The sequence below is a fragment of the Bos taurus genome, chromosome 16 (genome assembly GCF_002263795.3).
Source record: "Bos taurus isolate L1 Dominette 01449 registration number 42190680 breed Hereford chromosome 16, ARS-UCD2.0, whole genome shotgun sequence".
NCBI classification, from domain to species: Eukaryota; Metazoa; Chordata; class Mammalia; order Artiodactyla; family Bovidae; genus Bos; species Bos taurus.
In genome coordinates this window covers 53578884-53604900 of record NC_037343.1, presented here as the reverse complement: position 1 = coordinate 53604900, position 26017 = coordinate 53578884, and the positions used below count along the sequence as shown (strand labels likewise).

General features: G+C 41.2%; 1 protein-coding gene and 1 non-coding gene across 2 annotated transcripts in view; both read left to right on the top strand.

The window, feature by feature from the left end:
* The window catches only part of KAZN (kazrin, periplakin interacting protein), a 1332513-nt gene that overhangs the window by 113499 nt on the left and 1192997 nt on the right, over positions 1 to 26017 (top strand). The window lies entirely within an intron of this gene.
* Positions 3714 to 3770, top strand: MIR2285CV-2 (microRNA mir-2285cv-2). Its single transcript, NR_162369.1, has one exon. It is a non-coding gene; the product is annotated as a microRNA mir-2285cv-2 (primary transcript).

Genomic DNA, 26017 nt, shown 5'->3' with positions numbered 1-26017 from the left:
GATCATGTGATTGCCTTCGGCCAAGGCAATATGAGTGGAAGTACCTTGGGTCATGTCAAAGTCCAAGTTTTAAGGGACAGTGTCCCAAACGAAGCCTGCGCCATCAGCCTGGGTTTCAGATTGAAGGCAACATGGAAAGGAGTTGTTGTTGACCTAGGGTGACATGTGGCATAAATGAGAATGATTTCCTTATGGTTGTAAGTCCCTTTGATGTGGGGGTTGTTTGTTACTGCTGCCAATGTTATCTTAGGCTGACTGATACATGCAGTCAGTTAAAGCAATCTACTGGATTGCTAGATTTCCTAAAGAAAGTTGGGGAAAGAGCTTAACAGAAAAAAAGTTTTAGTCAACACTAACTTATTCAATATTTATTTTATAGATAAAGGAATTATTATAAAATAAACATTTCCACTTGCTTCAATTACCTCTAACCTGGCATTATCTGTTCTGTGTCTATAGGTAAGTTGATTTGTAGTTGGCCTGGTCATTCTTTGAATATATATCAGGTACCTACTCTCATCCTACTCTGGGTGATAGGACAGGAAAGCCTGGTGTGCTCCAGTCCATGGGGTCTCAAAGAGTCGGACACGAGTTAGTGACTAAACAACAGCAACAAACTCTCATTCAAACACTGTTAGGTGCTGGACATAGTGGTTAACAGAGTAGACAGGTCCTGGTCCCTGTAGAGCTTTTATTTTCATTAAGTTAGGCAAGTGAAAACCAAAATAAAGGGCCAAACATAAACATGGTAATTTTTGAAAGTGATTACGTTACAAGAGCAATAAAGCAGGATAAAGTAATAAAGAGTACCTCTGAAGGGCAAGGGAAGGGCATGGGGTCTCTCTAGAACATTTGGGTTTACCATATAGAGGTAGCTCTCTTTATACTACAGAGAAATTAAACTGATATGTACAAATGGCTTTTTAAAATTTTTAATGGAGTCACAATTTTACATCAATTCCTTTACTAAAAGCATGGGAGATTTTAACACTGAGAGCCATTTTTTTAAATGAAAGATTCTTATTGTGATGTAAACATTCATCTTCAAATTTTATCTGGAGTTAAGTCTGGATCTTATGCATAAAAGGACTTCATTCCATTGTTGAAGAGAACTCTTCCTGGATGACACTGGGAAGGACTCAATTTATAAAGTAGCCAAGGAAACCCCATGACAGGGCAGTTAACTTTAGTTTGGTTCCAGAACATGAGACCTGTGTGTTCTGTGAAGCTCTGATCTAGGACATTCTGTTTTCTGATGGTAGGGCTCCCCTTTGGACAGAGTCTGCCTTCTGCCTCCAACAAGGCTAAGAAGAGCTCAGAGTGCTGATGGTCACACTCACAAAAGCCTACCCACTAGGTTTTATGTTTTCAAATTCAGCAAAATCAGCAAAACCAGAGAAGGTGAGAAGAATGATCACATCCATCAAAAGGTAACTCATATATTTTGCAACCATTATACTCCCCAGTGAGAATCAGAAGATGTCAAATTAAAAGCCATGAAGCTCATCATTTTACAGCTGTGGTCGTTTTTGTTCAGTTGCTCAGTCATGTCTCACTCTTTGTGACCCTATGGGCTGCAGCATGCCAGGCTTCCCTGTCCTCCACTATCTCCCAGAGATTGCTCAATCTCATGTCCATTGAGCCGGTGATGCCATCCAATCATCTCATCCTCTGTTGCCCCTTTCTCCTTCCCTCAATCATTCCCAGCATCAGGGTCTTTTCTAATGAGTTGGATCTTTGCATCAGGTGGCCAAAGTATTGAAGCTTCAGCTTCAGCATCAGTCCTTCCAATGAATACTCAGGACTGGTTTCCTTTAGGATTGACTGGTTTGATCTCCTTGCAGTCCAAGGGACTCTCAAGAGTCTTCTCCAACACCACCATTCAAAAGTATCAATTCTTTACCATTCAGCCTTCTTTACATTCCAACTCATGTAACCATACATGACTCCTAGAAAAACCATAGCTTTGATTAGATGGACCTTTGTTGGTAAAGTGATGTCTCTGATTTTTAACACACTTGGTTGTCATAGCTTTTCTTCCAAGGAGAAAGTGTCTTAATTTCATGGCTGCAGTCACTGTCTACAGTGATTTTGGAGCCCAAGAAAATAAAATCTGTCACTGTTTCCATTTTTCCACATCTATTTGTCATGAAGGGATAGGACTGGATGCCATGATCTTCATTTTTTGAATGTTGAGTTTTAAGCAAGATAAGAGATTACTATGAATTTTCTGAGTTGGTTTGTTCATTTAGTCTCTCATTCATTCATTCACTCGTGCATTCATTCATTCAACAAATACTCATTAAGCACCGAGTCACTTGGAGCTGGGCACTGAGCTGGACCCTGAGATGATAACAGAGGACAGTCTTTGTTCCTAGAAGGTTTTCAGTGTGGACAGTCTAGGGGGAGTGAGCTAGAAGGAAAGGAGATGGTTCTATGAGTTCTGCTTATCCTTAAATAGCCTGATCTGCTCTAGGTAGCAGTGACCAATGATGTATTCCCTGAGGAGCTGACCCTGCAGCAGATATCTGAAGGTTGAGTAAGGTTCAACAAGGAGAAGGACATATAAAGGAGGTGCTTTGAGACCCTTCCAGGGCAGGGAGCAAAGCACTCACAAATGAACTCTGGTGATGGGAGTATGGTATGCTCAGAAAACTGAAGGTAATTGAGATTGGAGAGTGAAGAGCAAGAGACCAAAGTTTCTAAGGGAAGGGAGGAAGTCATAAGCATGATGAAAACCTCTAAGGAGGGAGTGACATAACCAAATTTTCTTTCTGAAAAGAACATGCTACCTAGGAATAGAAGGGCAACCACTGAATGCAGATTTAAAGATCTCCAGGAAGCATACAGCAGATTTTATGTATCATACTTTATGGTGAAATAGTGAAAGCATTTCCCCTTGAGACCAGGAGTAAAACAAAGATTTCCCTGATAACTACTTTCTGTAAGTCCTAGACAATGTCATAAGGTCAGAAAAAGAAATAAAAATCACAGTGATTGGGAAAAAGACCTGTTACTGTTTGTAGGTGAAAATAATTATCTAGGTACAAAGTCCAAAAGAATCTGCCCACAAATTGTTAGAAGTAATATACAAAGTTGGAAGGTTATTAGATGCAAGAGCACTATAAAAAATAAATTGTTTAAAAGGATGGAGAAAGTGTGGAGAAAAAGGAAGCCTCCTATACTGTTGGTGGGAATGTGAGTTGGTACAGTCACTATGGAAAAAAAAAAGTTAAAAATAGTATTGCCAAGTATTACCATATGATTCCACAATCCTGCTCTTGAGCATGTATCTGGACAGAACTATAATTCAAACTGATATATGCACCCCTATATTCATAGCAGCACTATTCAGAATAGCCAATACATGGAAGCAACCTAAATGTCCAGCAACAGATGAATAGATAAAGCAGATGTGAGATATGTTTACAATGGAATATTACTCAACCATTAAAAAGAACAAAATAATGCCATTTGCAGCAATATGGATGGACCTAGTGATTATCATACTAAGTGAAGTAAGTCAGAATGAAAAAGAGAAATGATATGATATGATATCACTTATATATTGAATTTAAGATATGACACAAGAAAGCCTATCTATAAAACAAGGACAGACTCACAGACATAGATAACCAACTTGTGGTTACCAAGGGTGAAGGGGAGTAGGAGAGGGATGAACCTGGAATTTGGGATTGGTATTGGGTTGGCCAATAAGTTCATTTGGATTTTTCCATAATATGTGGTGGAAAATCCAAATGAACTTTTTTGCCAAGCCAATAGATGCAACCTATTACATATAAAATGGATAGAAAACAAAGTCCTACTGTATAGCACAGGAAGCTATATTCAATGTCTTTTTTAAACCATAATGAAAAACAATATAAAAAAGAATGTCTATAAATGTATAACTGAGTCACTTTGCTGTTTAGCAGAAATTAACACAACATTGTAAATTATACATCAAGAAAGGTTTTTTTTTTAAATATGCTAGCAGCAAGAAAGCAGGAAGTAAAGTGTTAATAAAGATGCATTTACAATAGCATAAAAATGGAATACTTATGAATAAATCTAACGAGTTCTTCTGAAAATGTGAAACACTAATGAGAGAAATTTAAAAAGACAAGTAAAAGTATTCATCATATTTGTAGATCACAAATGCATTTCTGTAAAAATGTCAACTTTTCCTACATCTACAGATTCAATTCAGTCTCAATCAAAAGCCCTCACCCTTTGAAGTTAGAAATTGATGAGATGATTCTTAAATCTATGTGGAAATGGAAAGGGCTAAGATTAGTTAAGGCAATATAGAGGAAGCAAAAATAGGTAAAAGGCTTAAACTATGGTGTTGGAGAAGATTCTTGAGAGTCCCTTGGACTGCAACGAGATCCAATCAGTCCATCCTAAAGGAGATCAGTCCTGGGTGTTCATTGGAAGGACTGATGCTGAAGCTGAAAGTCCAATACTTTGGCCATTTCATGTGAAGAGTTGACTCATTGGAAAAGACCCTGATGCTGGGAGGGATTGGGGGTAGGAGGAGAAGGGGATGACAGAGGATGAGATGGCTGGATGGCATCACGGACTCGATGGACGTGAGTTTGAGTGAACTCCGGGAGATGGTGATGGACAGGGAGGCCTGGTGTGCTGCAATTCATGGGGTCACAAAGAGTCGGACACGACTGAGCGACTGAACTGAACTGATTACGTACCAAGACCTATTAAAATCAACAGTAGTTAAGACAGTGTAGTATTGACACCCGGATGGACAAAAAAGACCAATGAAACAAAAGAGAGAACCCAGAAATAGACACACACATATACAGTCACTGGATTTATATGGGGACACTGCACTGTGGTGGTGGAATGGTTTTTTTTAAATGAATGCTGCTGGGTCAGTTGGATGATTCATGTGAAGAAAAAAATGACAGGTGGATTGTAACCTATATGTGAAAGGCAATGCAAACAAAAATAAGACAAAAACAAAACTCTATTAGAAGAAGATGTGGGAGAATAATTTCATAATTTGGGATTGGGCAAAATCATTTTAAGTAGCAGATTCAAAGCTCCAACCAGAAAGGAAAAAATAATTGGTAAGTTGGACTATATTAAAACGAACAGCTTCTGTTCTTCACCAGATACCATAGAGGGAGTGAAAAGGCAGTTCATGAGATGAAAGAAGATATTTGAAATGCATATATTTGACAAAAGACTCATTTCCATAAAAATAATTGTTGCTGTTCAGTTGTTAACTTGTGTCCGGCTCTTTGAGACCCCATGGACTACAGCCCAGCAGGCTTCCCTGTCCTTCACTATCTTCCGGAGTTTGCTCAAAATCACGTCCATTGAGTCTGTAATGCTATCTGACCATCTCAACCTCTGTCACCCTCTTCTTTTGCCTTCAATCTTTACTTCAGGGTCTTTTCCAATGAGTTAGCTCTTTGCATCAGGTGGCCCAAGTTTTGGAGCTTCAGCTTCAGTAATGGTCCTTCCAATTAATATTCAGAGTTGATTTCCTTTAGGATTGACTGGTTTGATCTCCTTGCTGTCCAAGGGACTCTCAAGAGTCTTCTCTAGCACCACAATCCACAATTTGAAAGCATCAGTTTTTTGGTGCTCAGCATTCTTTATGGGTCCAACTCTCCCATGACTGCTGGAAAGACCATAGCTTTGACTATATGGACCTTACCTTGGCAAAGTGATGTCTCTTCTTTTTTTAAAATACTATGTAGGTTTGTCATAGCTTTTCTTCCAAGGAGCAATCGTTTTTTAGTTTCATGGTTACAGTCACCATCCACAGTGATTCTGGAGCCCATGAAAAGAAAATCTGTCACTGTTTCCACTTTTTCCCTTCTATTTGCCATGAAGTGATGGGACCAGATGCCATTATCTTAGTTTTTTGGATGTTGAGTTTTAAGCCAGCTTTTTGACTCTCCTCTTTGACCCTCATCAAGAGGCTTTTTAGTTCCCCTTTACTTTCTGCCATTAGAGTGGTATCATATGCATATATGAGGTTGTTGATATTTCTTCTGGCTATCTTGTTTCAAGCTTGTGAGTCATCTAGCCTGGCATTTCACATGATGTGCTCTGCATGTAAATTAAATATGCAGGGTGACAATATACAGCCTTGATGTACTCCTTTCCCAATTTTGAACTAGTCAGTTGTTCCATGTTTGATTCTATTAATTAACTGTTGCTTCTTGACCCACATACATGTTTCTCAGGAGACAGGTAAGGTGATCTGGTACTCTTATCTCTTTAAGAATTTTCCATAGTTTGTTGTGATCCACACAGTCAAATACTTAAGGCATAGTCAATGAAGCAGAAGTAGATATTTTTCTGGAATTTCCTTGCTTTCTCCATGACCCATCAAATGTTGGAATTTGATCTTTGGTTCCTCTGCCTCTGTGAAACTCAGCTGGTTCATTTTAAAATTTTCTGTTCATATACTGGTAAAGCTTAGCTTGAAGGCTCTTTAGCTAGCATGTGAAATGAGCACAATTGCACAGTAGTTTGAGCATTCTTTGACATTGCCCTTCTTTGGCATTAGAATGAAAACTGACCTTTTCCAGTCCTGTGGCCACTGCTGAGTTTTTCACATTTGCTGACATATTGGTAAGAGTTCTTTAAACACATATAAAGACCCTTATAGACCAATAGCTAAAAAGCAGTCCACTTAAGTGAGCAAAGGATTTTAACATTCACCTTACATTAGAGGACATCTAAATAGCTATAAAAACGTATGAAAAATATTCAACATCATTATGAATCAGGGCAACGCAAATTAAAAGCACAATGGTCTATAAGTTGTACCATCACCATAATGAAATAGAAATACATTGAAAATGGTAAAGGGTATCTGATGCTGAAAAGAATGGATCAGTCAGTACAATGAGACACCATTGGTAGGAGTGTTAGTTGGTACAGCTATTTTGAAAAACTGTTCAGTAGTGTCTACAAATGTTGAACATACTCCTACACTGTGACCCAGCACTTCTGCTCCTATATGTAGACATACCCATCAGAAATGCATACGTATGTCTGCCAAAATGCATGTATGTAAGTACTGGAGTATTTACATTGTACCAAAAAGGCACAGTGTCAATACCAGTGCTATTCAGATTAGCCCAAAACTGGAAACAACCCAGATATCTATCAGCAGAAAAAGGAATAAATAAATCATAGTATATTCATGTGTAGATAATGGAATACCACAACAAGGAGGGTGTTAGTGATTAGAAGGGGCGCAGTGGGGGTTTTCTTGGAAACGGGGGCGGTGTGCTTCTTGATCTAGATGCTTGTTTTATGGTTATGTTCACTTGGTGGTTGCTCAGCAAGCTGTACCCTTATGATAAATGTACATTTTGTGCACTGTGTTGTACCTGAAATAAAAAATTCACTTTAAAACAGCAAGTAAGCATAGTGACTGCAGAGCCAAGAAGATAGAAGGTGAGCGGTCAGGATGTGGAGCACTAGGCAGCTTTTCCAAGAGTTCAGGCACAAGGGGCTTCCTTGGTGACTCAGTGGTTAAGAATCCATCTGCCAGTGCAGGAGACAAGGGTTCAATCCCTGGGCTGGGAAAATCCCGCACGCCACAGAGCACTTAAGCCTGTGCTATAGAGCCCGAGAGCCACAACTACTGAATCCCACATGCCCTCGAGCCCATGTTCCACAACAGGAGAAGTCACAGCAGTGAGAAGCCCATGTCCTGCAACTGGAGAGTAGCCCTTACTTGCACCAAGTAGAGAACAGCCTGAGCTGCAGCCAAGACCTGGTACAACCGAAAATAAACAATATATACATGAATACATAAAATTAAAAAGAAAAAGAATCCAGGCATAAGGCCAAGCTGATGGTGGTAAAAAATAGCAGAATAAGTAAGTTCCAGGGGAGTGAAGTTGAAAACCAAGAGGACTTAATAATGAATTGGCTGAGGCAGGAAGCATAAGTGGGTGTCAGAGTTGACACTTAGGCTTCGACTTGTGTAACCAGATAGAGAATGTTTCCCTCCCCATAAAAGGGGAGCCTTGGAAGTTGTTGTTCAGTCACTAAATCATGACTGACTGTGACTCCATGGATTGCAGCATGCCAGGCTTCCTCGTCCTTCACTATCTCCTGGAGTTTGCTCAAATTCATGTCCATTGAGTTGGTGATGCTATCTAACCATCTCATCCTCTGCCACCTACTTCTTTTGCCTTCAGTCTTTCCCAGCATCAGGGTCTTTTCCAGTGAGTCGGCTCTATGCATCAGGTGGCCAAATTACTCGAGCTTCAGCTTCAACATCAGTCCTTCCAATGGCTGTTCAGGGTTGATTTCCTTTAGGATTGATTGATTTGATCTCCTTGCATTGGAGGGGGTTATTCATCAGAGTATCTGGGGAGATTAAGAGTATATGTTTAGAGCTGAGGTTCTAAAGAGATATACAAGTAAACTAATTACATAGGCAGGTGGATATGTAGGTCTGGAGTCCAGAGCAAAGACCAGGACTTAATGGATGTCTAAGAGATGGAACTTGAACTGAGTTTTTGGATAAAGATACCCATTATCCTTATCCTGGGCACCACAGGGCCAAATGCTTTACCTGTAAAATTTCTTCTGGTTCCCAGGTCCATGGTCATACTATGAAGGTGCGGCATTCCCAAAGATCAAGGTGAGATTTAGAGAAGTTATGCAAATTACTAATGGATTGAGCTGTAGGAAGGGGCAGGAAGAAGGATGATGGAGATGTTTAGATTCAGAACTTTTGACTTAAGTTCTGGGAGTTGCTGCTGAATCATGATGTTCCTATGGGTGGATTCACTGGTCTGTAGTGTCATGGACCTCAGGTGAGAAAACAAGGGCAACTGCAGCATTTCCATTAGAAGAAACCTTCAAGAAAAGACTTCACTGCATCCATCTGTCAGAATGGGAAGGAGCTCAGAGGTCTGGACTCTGTGATTGTCCCAGATTAGATTTGGAAGATAAACGCTCTGTGTTCAAACCTAGTTAATACATCCATCAGCTAAATGACCTTGGGCAAATTGCTTAACTTATCCATGCCTGAGTTTTCTATTGCTGCATAAAAAAAAAATCACTGCAGCTTAGTGGCTTAAAATAGCACACATTTATCATCTCACAGTTCTTGTGGGGCAGCAATCTGGGCACTGCTCAGTTGATTCTTCTGCTCGGTGAAATGATTAGCCAGGGGCTGGGGTCTCATCTGAAGCTTGTCTGGGGAAGGATCTGCTTTCACTCACATAATTATTGACAGAATTCAGACCCTGGTAGAACGTGAGCTTTAGGGCCTCCACTCCTTGCCGGCTATCAGTTGGAGGTCACCTAGGTCCTTGTGATGTTGTTGTCCTTGTGCAGTGATTGACCTTGTCAAAGCTGGCTGGCAAAGAAGAGTTAATAAAGAATGTCTCCTAGGAACTTCCCTAGTGGTCCAGTGGTTAAGACTTTGCCTTCCAATGTAGGGGGTGCACATTCGATCCCTGGTCTGGGACCTGAGATCCCACATGCCTTGAGATCAAAAAACCAAAACATAAAACAGAAGCATTATTGTAACAAATTCAATAAAGACTTAAAAAAATGGTCTACATAAAAAATAATCTTTTAAATAAAGAATGTCTCCTAGAAAGATGGAAATTATAATGCAGAGCAACACATCATGGAAGTGACTTCCTCTCACCTTTTCGTATTTTGTTGATTACAGTGAGTCTTAGGTCCTAAACCCTCAAGGGCAGAGGATGACACAGGGCATGGACACCAGGAGTCAGGGATCACTAGGGGCCACCTTTGTGTCTCTCTGCTATGATGCCTCACTGTTCTTATCTATTTAATGGGAATAGCAGTTGTATCTACCTCGTGAGTATTTGTATGGCACAAATGAGATAATGCATGTAAAGCACTTAGCACAGTCCCTAGGACATAGTTTGTGCTCAAAAAATGGTTAGCTGCTGTTTTTATTCTTCCAAATTCTGCAGTCATATGACCAAATGAAAGGATTATTTTTATAAATAGATTCACTGTGGATGGCCAGCTTCCTGTGGGACATTTAAAATGCAATGCCATTCAAATTACCAAGGAAGAATGCACCCTAACTCCAAATTTCTGTGGGAGAGTAGGAGCCCAACTTTGGTGGGCTAGTGGCTGAAATCTACCTGTTGTCATAAAGATGTGAGTTTATTTTTCTACTGTATAAAACCAATTATCTAATATAGATGGTCACTCCAATTCCCAAATAAATTTAATATGAATTATATGTGATAAATAGTACTTTCAAAACTTCTTGAGGATTATTGTCATGAGCACATGTATGCAATGGCTTGTGTCTGCTTAGCTACCTAAGAGGGTGATGTTTCTTTCTGTCTTTGCAATCTCTTCACAAATTGCCAACAGTGTACATTATATTCTAATGTAATGCTTATTCAATAATAAAATTATTTTCTTTTTCTTCTAAAAAATGCAGTGCAAACACACACCCACAATGGTGCAGGAGGGAAAAAATGAGGCAAACCAGTAACCATCATGTAGCATTGCAAAGGAGGAAAAGGCAGCCGTGTCTGGCACTGAAATATGACAAGTGAATGCCCCCACCATCTGGTGGGGTCTACCGTCACCTTTTTGCTGATAAGGTTTCCATCACATCAGCCAGGGTTCCATCACATTAGTTTCTAAATCAGTCATAGCATGGAGATCATGTTGACTTTCAAATACTGGCTCACTGATGTGCAAGTACAAATATCTGCCTTTTAGTCATGGACATGTAAAACATGTATCATCCTTGCTGTTACAAATCAGCAGGCTTACAAGAGACCCTCTGATAATGATTTTTAACTTTAAACCAACAGGAGGTAGAGGAAAGGGGTTGGATCAGGAGTCGGGAGTCCTGGGTCTAAATCCCGACTCTCCCAATGATGATTGCTGTGTCTTGGGTCCAGTTGTTTCCTTCTGGTCCTCAACTGCCTCATCTGTAATACCAGGGCTTTATACTACTGGGTCTCTACAAGTCTTTCCTCTGATAAATTTCTTTGATTCTGAATTTAAATGGCACGTTAGACTTCTGGTTCTGCTAGAGGTAATTGGAGTTGTGGCCGGCCTCTATTCCTCTAAAAAGGTCAAGGCATCCAGCTCCTGATCCCTATGTTTATCGTTCATTTGCTAACCTGAAATTTAAGTTGGTCATGCAAGAGTCTCCTGTGCCTGAATGCGTCTGAGGGTAAAAATAACTTCCCATGAATTCTCCCCGAGGGTGAGCAATTTCACATGCATTAGTACCCTTAGCTTCTTCATGACTTCTCACCACCCTCCTTAATGTTCTAGTAAAAAGTGTGCATTCACAGAATGCTAAAGTGTTTCACAAAAAGAAGACTGGGGCTAATCTATCAAGCCTGCTAATGTCATTATATTAAAAAGGGACTTTTCAGGATCTCAGGAGGGGGATGTTTGTTCATTTGTTCATTCATTCAGCAACCAAGCACTTTGTAACTGACATATGTCAAACCAGAATCCTGGGGATGCAGCTCTGAAAAGGGGGATCAGTCTTAGGAAGCATAAAATTTAGTGGGATAAACAAGCAAAGATATAATTATATGTACACATGACCAAATGATGGATGGCATTATTGCTTTAAAACCGTTCTCTCTTGGGTGAGAATGAAGATTTTAATGAGGACAGTAATGGTACTGATATTGTTGTTGTTTAGTCGCTAAGTTGTGGCTGACTCTTTTGCGACCCCATGGACTGTAGCCCACTGGGCTCCTGTGTCCATGGGATTTTTCAGGCAAGAACACTGGAGTTGGTTGCCATTTCCTTCTCCAGGGAATCTTCCTGACTCAGGGATCAAATCTGTGTCTCCTTCATTAGCAGGTGGATTCTTTATCACTGAGCCACCAGGGAAGCCCATGGTACTGATATAACCAGGCACTATTTGAAGTGCTTTCCATACACTAACTAATTTAATTTTCACAAAACTCTTTGATATAGGTGCTATTATGTATAATTCCCATTTTTCAGACAAATAAATTTGCAGCAGAGAGAGGTCAAGTTACTTGTTCAGGATCAGGAGCCTATCATAGGCAGATTCCTCGTGATGGTTCCCCAGACCTAATAGAGCTGTTTATTCAGCAGGGATTCACTGGACATTAACTATGGGCTGGGGGATGGGGCATCAGAGATAGGTTCCCCCTCCTGGAGGAGTCCACGAGCCGTGGTGCACGAGTCTATCAGAGCCACATGCAGAATACGGTGGAGTCGTTTGTGCCCCCAGATGTACACACATAGATAGTTTCCTTAATAACCAGGAATATCTCTTCCTCTCCATTTGCTTTTGACCAAATATGTAGCCCAAGAATATTGCAGACAAACTTCAGGTATTTAAGAAACATGTTAATAGGAATGTAAGTTGGTACATCCACTATAGAAAACAGTATGGAAGTTCCTCATAAAACTAAAAATAGAATTCCTGTATGATCCAGCAGTTTCAGTCTTGGAAATATACCAGACAAAACTGTAATTCAAAAAGATACATGCACCCCCACGTTCATAGCAGTTACCACCAAAACATGGAAGCAACTTAAATGTCTATCAGCAGACGAATGGATAAAGAAGATGTGCTGTATATACACAATGGACTATTACTCAACCACAGAAAGAATGAAATCCTGCGATTTGCAGCAGCATGGATGCAACTAGAGATTATCATACTAAGTTAAGTAAGTCAGAAAGAGAAAGATAAATATATGATATCACTTACATGTGAAGTCAAAAACATGGCTCAAGTGATCCCATCTACAAAACAGAAGCAGACTCAGAGAGAACAGACTTGCGGGTGCCAAGAGCAGGGGTTGAGAGAAGGATGAAATGAGTGTCCAGGGTTGGTAGATGAAAACCATTACATTTACAATGGATAAACAACAAGGTCCTAATGTATAGTACAGGGAAGTACATTCAACATCCTGTGATAAACCATAGTTTATAGAATATAAGAAAAAGAATATAAGAAATGTAAGGAAAAGAATATAAGAAACAGTGTATATATTGGGTTGGCCAAAAAGTTTGTTTGAGTTTTACATAACACCTTATGGAAAAACTTGAAGTTCATTTAGGTTTTTCCATAAGGTGTTGTGGTTACTTTTTTGTACAGCAGAAATTGCACAACACTGTGGATCAACTATACTTCAGCTAAAAAAGAAAAAAGGAAACACCTTGACAGATTTGTTGTTGTTGCCCTATCAGTAAACTGTATATTGTTAAATATTTTTCCCAGAGCAGGGACTTGTGCCAATTCAGAATGTACAAATGCTGAAATTCTCACATATCATTTTCATTTCTGATCAGAGTCATGTATGGGGAAACGATCTGTGGAATGTCCAAAATGGGATGCATGTCTTGGCTGCTCAGCCATAGGTCCCAAGTTTTACCATCCTTTGTCACCAAGAGCGATCTCTTCTCAAATAGTCTGCTGCTTACCTCAGCTTGAAGTGGGTATTCCAGGCCTCATCCTGCCCTTTCACGAGCAGGGCTGAGACTCATATATCATTGTCAGAGAGTTATTTGTGAAGTGTTGTCATGATGCTTTGGAAAGTATGCTTTGATGCTGGGCTGCCAGCCATGTACTCTGAGTGGACAACAATGCAAGCAGATGTGTCAGAGGCCACGATTATCTGAGTAACATCAGAGAAACACTGACAACCTCATGGGAAAAATCCCATTCCTAAGATTAGGTGAAGCATCGTATGGGCCAGAGGAAAACATCTGTGTATCAGTGACCCTTCTTAAGAACTTGTTTGCTGCTGGCTGAAACCTCCTGGTCATTCCTGCAGCCTCAGTGATGCTTCCACTCTTCCTTCAACCTTGTCTCCTGTCCACCTCGTCTTATCTTTCTTGCCCTCCTCCTCCTTTGCATTTTTTGCCTCTGTGTAGGGTTTCCTATCCAGGTAGCTGGCCACTTCCTCTGTATCATTCCCATCTTACCTCTAATGAGAAACCCTTCTTGACCCCTTTGTTTAATATAACACGCCCCCCCGACCCCTGCTCCTTTCTCTCCTAGCAGTCTTATTTTCTTCATAGCAATTCTTCTCATCTTTTAAAAAATATTTTCTTTGATGTGGGCCATTTTAAAAGTCTTTATTGAATTTGTAACAGTATTGCTTCTGTTTTATGTTTTGGTTTTTGGCCCTGAGGCATGTGGGATTTTAGCTCCCTGACCAGGGATCAAACCTGCACCCCCTGTATTGAAAGGTGAAGCCGTAACCACTGGACTGCCATTGAAGTCTGTTGTTAGTTTTTTTTTTTTTTTAATAATTCTTGTTATCTCAAAAAAAAAAAAAACTTCTCTATGAATTTATTATGTGTCTTATCCATTAGACTGTAGCTTCTTGAGGACGATGCTTTGCCCTACATTTCATGTGTATCCACTAGGATAGGACCTGGCCCAGATAAGATATGGAAATATTTGGGGGTATTTCCATATCTTATGGAAATGGGGGTAGAAAAATAGATTAATGAATTAAATGAAGACAGAAAAATATTGGTTTCATTTTACAGAACTGGTTCAGTCAGAGTATTATAGAACAGATTATAGACTTTGGTGAATTATTACATTCATAAGGGCTTCCTAGGAGGAGCCTGGTAGGCTGCAGTCCGTGAGGTCGCTAAGAGTCGGACACGACTGAGCGACTTCACTTTCACTTTCCACTTTCCTGCATTGGAGAAGGAGATGGCAACCCACTCCAGTGTTCTTGCCTGGAGAATCCCAGAGACAGAGGAGCCTGGTAGGAGGCCGTCTATGGGGTCGCACAGAGTCGGACACGACTGAAGCCACTTAGCAGCAGCGGCAGATGGTGCTAGTGGTAAAGAGTCCACCTGGCAATGCAGGAGATGCAGAAGATGCGGGTTCGATCCCTGGGTTGGGAAGATCCCCTGGAGAAGGCAATGGCAACCCAGTCCAGTATTCTTGACTGGAAAAATTCCGTGGACAGAGGAAGCTGGCAGGCTACAGTCTAGAAGGTCACAAAGAATCAGACGCAAGGAGCACGTGTGTACAGAGAAAGGGGAGAAGAGTTGGGGTTTTGATCCTGGACTGTGGAGCCACATTGCCTGCATTTGAATCTCTGTTCAGTCATGGCCTGCGTGACCTCGGACAAGCTATTTAACCTCTCAGAGCCTCAGTGTTTCATTTCTGAAATAACATGATTGCTGTAAGGATTAAAGGGGTTAATATTTGTGGAGTGCTTCCATGTTTCCTGGCACAGAGTAAGCAGTAGGTAAGCGGATAGATATTCTCGGCATTATGTTGAAGTCACATCCATCTCCTACAGCAGTAATCCTCTCTGGGGCTGGTTCTACCCTCTAGGGGGCATTTTGGAAGTATACTTGCATCTTGCAGTGATTGAGGGGGGCCCTAGCACTTGGTGGGAGGAAGAAATGGTAGTTATCCCGTGATTTTTTTTTTAAATATAAATTTATTTAGTTGGAGGTTAATGACTTTACAATATTGTAGTGGTTTTGCCATACATCAACATGAATCCACCACAGGTATACACATGTTCCCCATTCCGAACCCCCCTCCCTGTGATTTATCAGATCAGATCAGATCAGTCGCTCAGTCGTGTCTGACTTTTTGCGACCCCATGAATTGCAGCATGCCAGGCCTCCCTGTCCATCACCAATTCCCGGAGTTCACTGAGACTCACGTCCATCGAGTCAGTGATGCCATCCAGCCATCTCATCCTCTGTCGTCCCCTTCTCCTTCTGCCCCCAATCCCTCCCAGCATCAGAGTCTTTTCCAATGAGTCAACATAGGGAAGAATTTTTTCCATCTCCAGCATGTCCTATAAACCAGCTAATTCTAGATGTTCATGTAGGTGAAGAACCTATTTACAAGGACCTGACTGTGGGATTTTTTTTTTTTTTCGTGGTTGAATTTACCCTGAATGTTTGAGGAGTTTCAGTTCAGTTCAGTCACTCAGTTGTGTCCGACTCTTTGTGACCCCATGAATCGCAGCACACCAGGCCTCCCTGTCCATCACCAACTCCTGGAGTTCACCCAGACTCATGTCCATCGAGTCGGTGATGCCATCCAGCCATCTCATCCTCTGTCATCCCCTTCTCCTCCTGCCCCCAATCCCTCCCAGCATCAGAGTCTTTTCCAATGAGTCAACTCTTCGCATGAGGTGGCCAAAGTACTGGAGTTTCACTTTTTTTTTTAGCATCATTCCTTCCAAAGAAATCCCAGGACTGATCTCCTTCAGAATGGACTGGTTGGATCTCCTTGCAGTCCAAGGGACTCTCAAGAGTCTTCTCCAACACCACAGTGCAAACACATCAATTCTATTTTACCTACATACAAATTGAGGAAAACCTATGCTTTGTTTTATTTGGAATTTTATCAGAAGTTGTTTCCTATTTTGAAAATATTCATCAAAGTTATACATGCTTCATGGTATTTGACCCACTAGAACAGCCACCTCAACCAGCATGTAGCTTGCAGCTGTCACGATAATTCTTCATATATGTACAAATAAACTGACTTTTTTCTGCTTCTGAAATGCCAAATAGGAAAGCAGATATCGATATTCAACTGCTTATCTCTTGACACCAAATGAAGTCAGGCTGAGTGAGTGATCACAGACTAGTCCTGCTTGAGAATGTACTTTTTGAAATACACATAATTTTAATCATTTATTTATTTTACTTTATTTCTCTTTTATAATTAAAGTAGTAAAGGGAATTCTAGCATTATCTTTGTGTCACATTGTGGTAATTCTTACAATATTTCAGGCCCTCCATCAGCTAAATGATTTTAACTCACTGAAGGCTCAGATGATGGTTATCATTTTTTAGCAATAAAGTATTTTTTAATTAAAGTACGTTAACATACATAAGATTTTTTTTAGACATAATGCTGGTGCACACTCAGTAGACTATAGTATAGTGAAAGCATGACTTTTATATGCCCTGGGAAACCAAAAAGTTCATGTGACTCACTTTATTGCAGTGGCCTGGAACTGAGCCCATTGCATCTCTGAGGTCTCCCTGTATGTTTTATTTATGTTTTAATTTAAAACATTTTATTGGAGTATAGTTGTTTTATAATGTTCGGACAATTTCTACTGTACAGCATAGTGAATCAGCTATACGTATACATATATCTCCTCTGTTTTGGATTTCCTTTCCATTTAGGTCACCACAGAGCACTGAGTACAGAGTTATACAGTAGGTTTTATACAGCAGAATTATACAGTAGGTTTTCACTCGTTGTCTATTTTTTACATAGTATCAATAGCGTGTACATGGCAGTCCCAATCTCCCAGCTCATCTCTGCCATTACCATACTTTTCCGACTCCATAATCAAGTAGAAGCCGCGCTGACACTCCTGTGGTCTTGGATGAACTGGAGGCACCCGTTCAGTGAGCTTGTGCCAAGAGACCAACACTGGGTACGGGCCTCTCACTCTGGGCAGAGTTCCCTCCAGAGAGGCATGATGCTGACCTCACCAGGCAGCACGTTCCCTGGCAGCCTCTAGAACTTGACGATGCTGGTTCTGGGGGTTTCGGGACCCTTCGCCGACCTGGGATTGGCCCAGTGAATTCTGGTTCAAGCATGGTACCTGCCAACAATGGCAGTGTTAGCAAAGCTCCCTTGGGCCTCAGGAATGTGGGTTGTCTGCTCTTGCATTACACTGTACCGGGTAGCTCTGCTTTGAAAGATTATTTTGTAGTTACTTTTTGCAATTTTCCCATTTCTTTCTCATGACAACTCTCTACCCTGCCAGCCCACCATCTGCATCCTTTTCACTAAACCGCAGTGAAGAGTTAGAATTTTACAGCAGAGGAAGGCTGAATGCCAGGTTGTGACTACTGTCATTATTCAATGCAATCTAGGATTTTCTGGACAATCTGAGACACTAAGGAACCTCAGAGTCATCTAGATGAGGGTGCAGGAGATAGAGCTTAGAAGTGTTATCATTCTGTCATTGCATTTGTTTTTGTTTTTAATGTAAACATGGGCTTATAAAGAATTAATGGTCCCCCAGTGTCTCATTCTAAATCCTTCAAAGTTAACTGTAAGAACAATGCAGTTCTCCTCAAGGCCAGCATTTTGTCCTTCATACCACATTCTGATCTTAGGTCTCTTTGTGAATGTCTGTTTTTTAAATACCTATGGCCGATTCATGTTGTTGCATAGCAGAAACCAACACAACATTGCAAAGCAATTATCCTCCAATCTAAAAATAAATCTGAAAAGCTAAATGTCTTATGAAAAAATTAATAATTTATAATAATAATAAAAATATTATCATTCTGAGTCAGACAAGAAAGAATCACCTGTCAAAATGTCAGAGATGTGTAAGGACACCGAGCTATCCCAGGACCACCCAGGGTTACAGGCAGAGGACAGATACCTGGACACCTAGCTGTGGACCCTTCTGCAAGGTCAGAGTGGCGATGATTTCAGAAGAATTGGGGCAGATCAGGAGATTCCAGCTGGGACGTCCAATCCAGCTCATTCCCTGCTTCTTGGTTGTGAGAAAAATTTTAGCCTGTATGTTGAGAAAATTTTTTTACATTTTTAAATGGTTGGGGGGTAAATAAAGGAAGAGTAGTATCGTGTAGCACATGAAAATGATGTGAAATCCAACAATCGATGTCCATAAATAATTTTGCTGGAAGGACGAGATTCAACAATCGATGTCCATAAATAATCTTGCTAGAAGGACCAGGATGCAGCATCTAAATAAAAATGACATCTTGGAGGAAAGTCTGAGATGGCAAGAAAGTGGGGTTGTGTTTAAAATAATGAGCTCCTTACAAGTTAATAAGATAGCACTGTCAGGATGATGCCACCCTAATCTTATTTGTACCAGAGCCAAGGCCGAAATGCATTCTTTGGTTGAAAGGAAATGTAGCCTCAGTGATACTAATATTCAAGCAATTTACCAAGTGATAAAACTAAAGTAATTTATTATAATTTTACGAGGAGATCTCTTTCCTTGGCTTAGGAAAGGTTTTTATTGTCTCTAGTCCTGCAATTTCACTCTTGCTAATATTGATTTTGCTATAATCTCTTTCCCCTTTTTACACTTTTCAAGTTATTTCTTGATGTGGATAAAATTCACTTTTTAACACAGTTGAAGATATAAAAACCAACCTTTGAGAAAACATATTATGATAATTATATTTTACTACTTCTGGCCAATAGTATGTGTGTGCTGACAGAAAAAAATATATTTTTGAGTCACTAGACTTTTCTCTCTCCTTAATCTTTTTTTTTGTCTTAAAACGAGGGCCAAAGAGGCCAGGAATGTCTCCTTGAGGGCCCTGTCTATTGGGAAGGGCTTTGAAAAGCTTCTGAGAACAAAGATCAGCATTCTCTCTGCAGGCCTAGGTGGCTCTGGCAATACCCTTTAGTGGTTCCCTATTGTCCTAAATTATTTAATGAGTCCAAGTGCATTACATCTGTGATTTTATGAAACCCTTGGAAGTAGGTAGGGTTCATGGTGAGATGTTACAAAGGAGGAAAATTAGGCCCATTGAGTTAAAACCCTGTCCGCATGCTCTGGCAGCTGCCATGTGATTCAGTGAGGGGGTCTGACCCCATGGATTCCAGGATCTTTCCACCACTCTGGGATGCAGGGCCTCCCTAGAAGTTACCTCCACATGACCAGAGACAACATGGGGACCTCTGAGGTCTGAAATGTAGGGCTGAATGCCCCCAAACTTGAGTGGTCTATGTCCTTCTCCCCTTTTTTTCATTAAGAGGAAAACAATATTTATAAGAAATAATTAACATTTCTTTAAATAAGTGAAAGCATAGTAAATACAGTGTGTATACTAAATACAAAATATAAAATAATTCATTTTTTTTCAGTTACATTATTATGTTCCTCTTTAAATATTTGCATGTGTGCTCAGTCATGTCTGACTCTTTGAGACCCTCTGGATTGTTGCCCACCAGGCTCCTCTGTCCATGGGTATTCTCCAGGCAAGAATACTGGAGTGGGCTGCCATTCCCTTCTCCAGGGGATCTTCCCAGCCCAGCAATTGAACCTGCATCTCTTGAATCTCCTGCATTGACAGGTGGATTCTTTACCACTGAGCCCCCTATTTAATCTGTAACTAAACAGTGTTCTTGGATTAATACTATGTCTGAAATGATTTATAACAAGATTTACAGTAGTATGTACATATTTTTTAGACATTAAAAATACTCTCTTCCATTATAGTTTATTATAGAATAGTGAATAGTTCTCTGTGTTATACATTAGGACCATGTTGTTTATCCATTCTAAATGTAATAATTTACATCTACCAGCCCCAAACTCCCAGTCCAGCCCTCTCCCTCCCTCTTGGCAACCACAAGTTATCTCTGAGTCTGTTTCTGTCTTGTAGCTAAGTTCATTTGTGTCGTATTTTAGATTCCCTTGAAGAGTGTGATAGTTCTGAGTCTTGTTGCTAGGCTAGCGGGGTTTCCAGGCATGCTAATGAGAGCACATCTCAGCTCTGAACATCTCGGGGTGGGATGTTTATGTCTCTTCTCTCCCAAAGCAGGAAGTGTTGCCAAAGCCCGGTGTTAAATGAAAAGGACAATTCAGGGATCTGAGATTAACTTGCTGCACATGTCAACTTTACACATACTCCATGTCGTACCAAGGAGAATGCAAGTGCATCTCCCTATGTGTGACCTAACCCTCACACAGGATTCTGGCTCACAAAGCATTTTTTAGGAACAAGACCCTATGGAAGCCCTTCAGGGTTAAATGTTATACCCATTTTACAGATAAGGAAACTGAGGAACAGCTGACTATGGTGACGTACCTGGGGTTCCATAACCAGAGATCAGAGGTACAGGTTCAGCTCAGGCTTCCTGACTCCCAGAAGGTCAATGCTTGGGGCCCATTGATAAGGTGGACCAAGGTGGACCTTCCATGAATTATCAGGACATCTCCTTTGGGATGCATTTTCCTAGTTTCCTCCTACAGGCTTCCACCAGCTATTTCCCCAAACATATTTTACGTGGTTTTGCTTCCCCTACACCTTTGTCCTTGTGTTAATGGCCTTCGTTTCCCAGTAGCCTCTCAGAGCTAGTATCTGCTGAGTGTGCATATTTTATACAATTCCCCCAAACCTGTGGTTTCTTTGAAGATCCAGAAAACAAACAGAGAAACGGGTTTGCTCTCATGCTACTCTGATTGAATTAAAAATAAGTGCAGTAATTTTTGTGTGTGCACTTGGGGTTTTCTTTTCTGGGTTATTCTAAGGCAGTTATCATGAATAAAAATGACTTTACTGCTTTGGCAGAGTTTTGGAACTAGCTTATCTTGATCGAGCTTGTCTCTCTTAATTTCTTTAAAAAATGTCTTCTTGTGAGGAGTTGGCAGCTTTTCTGGTCTATTTCTTGTCAGTCTGGTGGAAGGCACGTAGAACATGTGTCTTCCCTTTTCCTTCTCAGGAGTAGGTAATATGCTTGCAAAAATAGATCACATCTCTTCTACTTCTCTCAAGAATGTTTGGCCTATCGGAGGCAGAGCCTTGGGGGCTTTTTCAACCTGTTTCCCAGGAATCTTCTGTCACAAATGCCATCCTCAAGACTTTTATGTCTTAACTGCTTGGTGGTGGTGGTTTAGTCAGTAAGTCGTGTCCGACTCTTGCGACCCCATTGTCTGTAGTCTTGCAGGCTCCTCTGTCTATGGGATTCTCTAGGCAAGCATGCTGGAGTGGGTTGCCATTTCCTTCTCCAGGGGATCTTCCCGACCCAAGAATCAAACCCAGGTTTCCTGCGTTGCAGCCAGATTCTTTACCAACTGAGCCACAAGGGAAGCCCCTTTACTGTTTAGTTTCACTCTTATTTCTCTACAGAAGACTCCGTAGCCTCAATATGTGTCTGTAAACATTTACCTTCTGACTCAAGTCTAGGTCACAAAGCAACTTGTACAGTGTGTGCAATTGCAGTGTAGAAACTCTTTCTCCTTCTTAGGAGAGTTGAAGGGGCAACCTACATTAATTGAGCTCTTACTGTATTCTGGGGTCCTTGGTGACTCAGCCAGTAAAGAATCTGCCTGCAGTGCAAGAGACCCAGGTTTGATCTCTGGCTTGGGAAGATCTCCTGGAGAAGGGAATGGCTACCCACTCCAGTGTTCTTGCCTGGAGAATTCTGTGGATAGAGAAGCCTGGTGGGTTGTAGTCTATGGGCTTGCCAAGAGTTGGACACAACTTGGCAACTAAACAACATATTCCACACACATTCATTTCTTTTCACTTTGAACCTGTGCATTTTCTTAGCCTATTTTTATAGGCTGGAGGGGAAAAACGACTTCCTCAAGTCACTTTACCAAGTAAGTGGTCAACTAAGACATAAAGCAGGCATGTCTGACCTGAATATGCAGAGTGTGTGCTCTTCTGCCCTGATGCTTCACTGGATTCAGAGGCTCTATTGGGTTAAAATCAGCGCTTGCCCTCTTGACTAAAACCCTTCAGTGTGTCCTAATCTATTCCCCCACTAATCTGAAGGAGGGTTGCACATGCTGTGTGGATTTTTTCCAGCATGGGAGAAGACTGTGTTAGTGTTCTGTTTCCACTTGTCGAGCCCAAACAAAGCGTGATTTATCTTCACCCAGAGCTGTCACGGCTGGGTGCGTGGGTGCCAAGCACTGTTGCCAAGACTATACGGAAGCTACGCACTGTTGCTAAGCTATGGCCACCTGAATGCTGGGCGGTGGCCAGAGTAATGATCACTGATGGCTGACATCTATTGAGCATGTATGACCCAGGCAGAAATCAAAATGCTGTCTGTGAATCAACTCATTTAGTCCTGCGATATTCCTGTGACCCCATTATTATCCCCATTTGACAGATGAGGAAACTGAGGCTCAGAGAAGTTGTTAGCACTTACCACTGGCTAACATGTAGTTGTTTCATACTTTTTAAAAAAAGTTTTTGTTTGTTTTTAAAGTCTCTATTTGGTCCCAAGGTAGGTGGGATCTTAGCTCCCCGACTGCGGATATAACTCACACTCCCTGCATTGGAAGGAGAAGTCTTAACCACTGGACCACCAGGGAAGTCCTGTTTATCTTCCTGTCTCCATCTAGGGGACTTCCCAGGTGGCTGAGTGGTAAAGAATCTGCCTGCCATTGCAGGAAATGTGGGAGACATGGGTTCGATCCCTGGGTCAGGAAAACCCCCTGGAGGAAGAAATGGCAACCCACTCCAGTATTCTTGCTTGGAAAATTCCGTGGACAGAGGAGCCTGGGGAGCTGTGTTCCATGGGGTTGCAGAGTTGGAGGTGACTGAGAATGCACATGCATTCACTCCCTCTAGAAGGTAAGCTCTGTGAGGGCAGAGTTTTGGGGCTTGTTTTTTATTTGTTCTCTCTTGTACCCCCACTGCCTAGAAAGTTGCTTGGGACATAGTAGGTGGTCCATAAATAGTGTGGGATGAAATGAGTCACGCAGAACAGAGCCTAGAGAGAAGCCAGCTCACCAGCTGAGTTGGATTGTCCTCCAGAAGCTCCAGGTTTTAATTTGATCTCTAGCCAGTTGGTTCAACTGACCTGTTGTTCCTGAGCATCTAGAGGTGGGAAGATGGATGCTGCCTGTAGCTGCCTGTGCCTGGAATAGTTGTGACTTTCCAAGCACTGTCTGAGGCCAAGTTCAGTGCCTGGCACTCAGAAGGCACAAACTCTCTGCATGAATGAACAAATGAATAATTCCAGTGGTTGGAAACTCTGTGGAATGGAAACATACCAGAATCAGACTGGAATGGAGATAGAGGGCAGATGGCTCCTCCCTAGAGGAACGTGGTTATGTATCCACTGAGTACTTCCCATATCAACATGGCCTTAGGTCTCCAGGAACTTTTTGTCCACACAAGCATCCCACTCAGTTATGGTAAATTTCATACAAGTAACTGTGCAAAGTAGTAATGAAGTTACAATCAAGGTAAGGAAGTGAGACTATAGAGGAAGGAGCATTCCTTTTGCCTAAAATACCCCCAAGAAACAAAAACCCATTTTCTTAGGAAACTTTCCCATCTTGCCTGTCCCCTTCCTCTTTCTTCCCAGGCATCTCTGTTCCTCCCTTCATCAACCTTGGACCAAGCTGCCACAACTTCGGATGCACATTTTCCTAGCAGAGTTTCCATCTCTTCTCCCTCACTCATTTAGATTATACGTATTTTCTTACCTTTTAGTTGATTTTAACTGATTATCAAAAGCACTGCAAAAAGAAACCCTAATAAAAATTCGGCAAACAAAACTAAATGAACTTGCTTAACCCCTATACTGACATTTGTGTTCACAAGACTTTTAACAACAAAACAGGGTGTGTAATTGGGAAGAGTCCACTTCATCACACAGATGAACACCTCATAGAAAGATTTTCCCTGAGGTTTGATGAGAAGACTCATTTCCACAGATAAGCTGAGTTAGGAGCAGTTTACTGAGGTTATTATTATAGGAAAGAAATTCTACTTGTAGAGGAGATTAGAGCAACAAATCTCTCTTCTTTTGCTCCATCATTTTCTCTCTATCTCTTTCACACACACACACACACACACACACACACACAGATGATCTCTCATTCCAACACTAATATCTTTAAATATTTCACGTGCCTGTGAGAGTCCGACCATAAAGAAAGCTGAGTGCTGAAGAACTGATGCTTTCCAATTGTGGTGTTGGAGAAGACTCTTGAGAGCCCATTGGATTGCAAGATCAAACAAGTTAATCCTAAAGGAAATCAACCCTGAATATTCATTGGAAGGACTGATTCTGAAGCTCCAATACTTTGGCTGCTGCTGTTGCTAGGTCGCTTCAGTCGTATCTGACTCTATGAGACTCCATAGACGGCAGCCCACCAGGCTCCCCCGTCCCTGGGATTCTTCAGGCAAGAACACTGGAGTGGGTTGCCATTTCCTTCTCCAATGCATGAAAGTGAAAAGTGAAAGTGAAGTCGCTCAGGAATATCTGACTCTTAGCGACCCCATGGACTGCAGCCCACCAGGCTCCTCTGTCCATGGGATTTTCCAGGCAAGAGTGCTGGAGTGGGGTGCCATTGCCTTCTCCCAACACTTTGGCTACCTGATAGCAAAAAGCCAACTCATTGGGAAAAAAACCCTGATGCTAGGAAAGATTGAAGGCAGGAGGACAAAGGGTGACAGAGGATGAGATAGTTAGATGGCATCACCGACTCAATGGACATGGATTTGAGCAAACTCTGGGAGACAGTGAAGGACAGGGAGCCCTGGAGTGCTATAGTCCATGGGGTCGAAAAGAGTCAGACACAACTTGGCGACTAAACAAGAACAAAATGATGCATAATCTTGCAACAGAGGAGAGTGGAGGGATTCTGATTTGATGCAAGTGGGGCGAGTCAAAAACTTTTTCATGTGTCTGATCTGGCTGTACTACTGGCTTTTATTCCTTTTTTTTTTTTTTTTGCCTATCTTAGGGAAGCCTGGTGTGCTGCAGTCCATGGGATTGCAAAGAGTCTTGCTCGACTGAGTGACTGAACTGAACTGATATTCCACGTGGAGTTTGTTTCAATAGCTTATGGCCCAGCACACAGTGGCTGATCTGATGTTCTGATGTGATGATATTTGCTTCTAGGCAAAACTTACTGACAAGGAAAGTAAAGACATAAAGACAGAAAGTATTAATCTCTAAATGTAAACTTGAGGCTCTTATCCTTTTGAGCAATACTATAGAACTAACAATAGTGACTATAATTTGATAGTCATGATAATTTATGCATATGTGACATTTTAAGTTTGAAAAGCACTTTCTCATTATAGAATTAATTAGTAATGACCCACAAAAGGCCAAGAAAAACTTCATTCTTACTTGCAGACTTACAGCTTATGAATGACTTGTTTTATTTAACATGTTTTTAAAATCTATATTGGATGCTTGAAAAATATCACACACCCCAAACAGTTTATTAGTTGCCATGTTCCAGATGTGTTGGTATAATTAGAATCACTCCTCCTTTGACTGTGTGGATCACAACAAATTGTGGAAAATTCTTAAAGAGATGAGAGT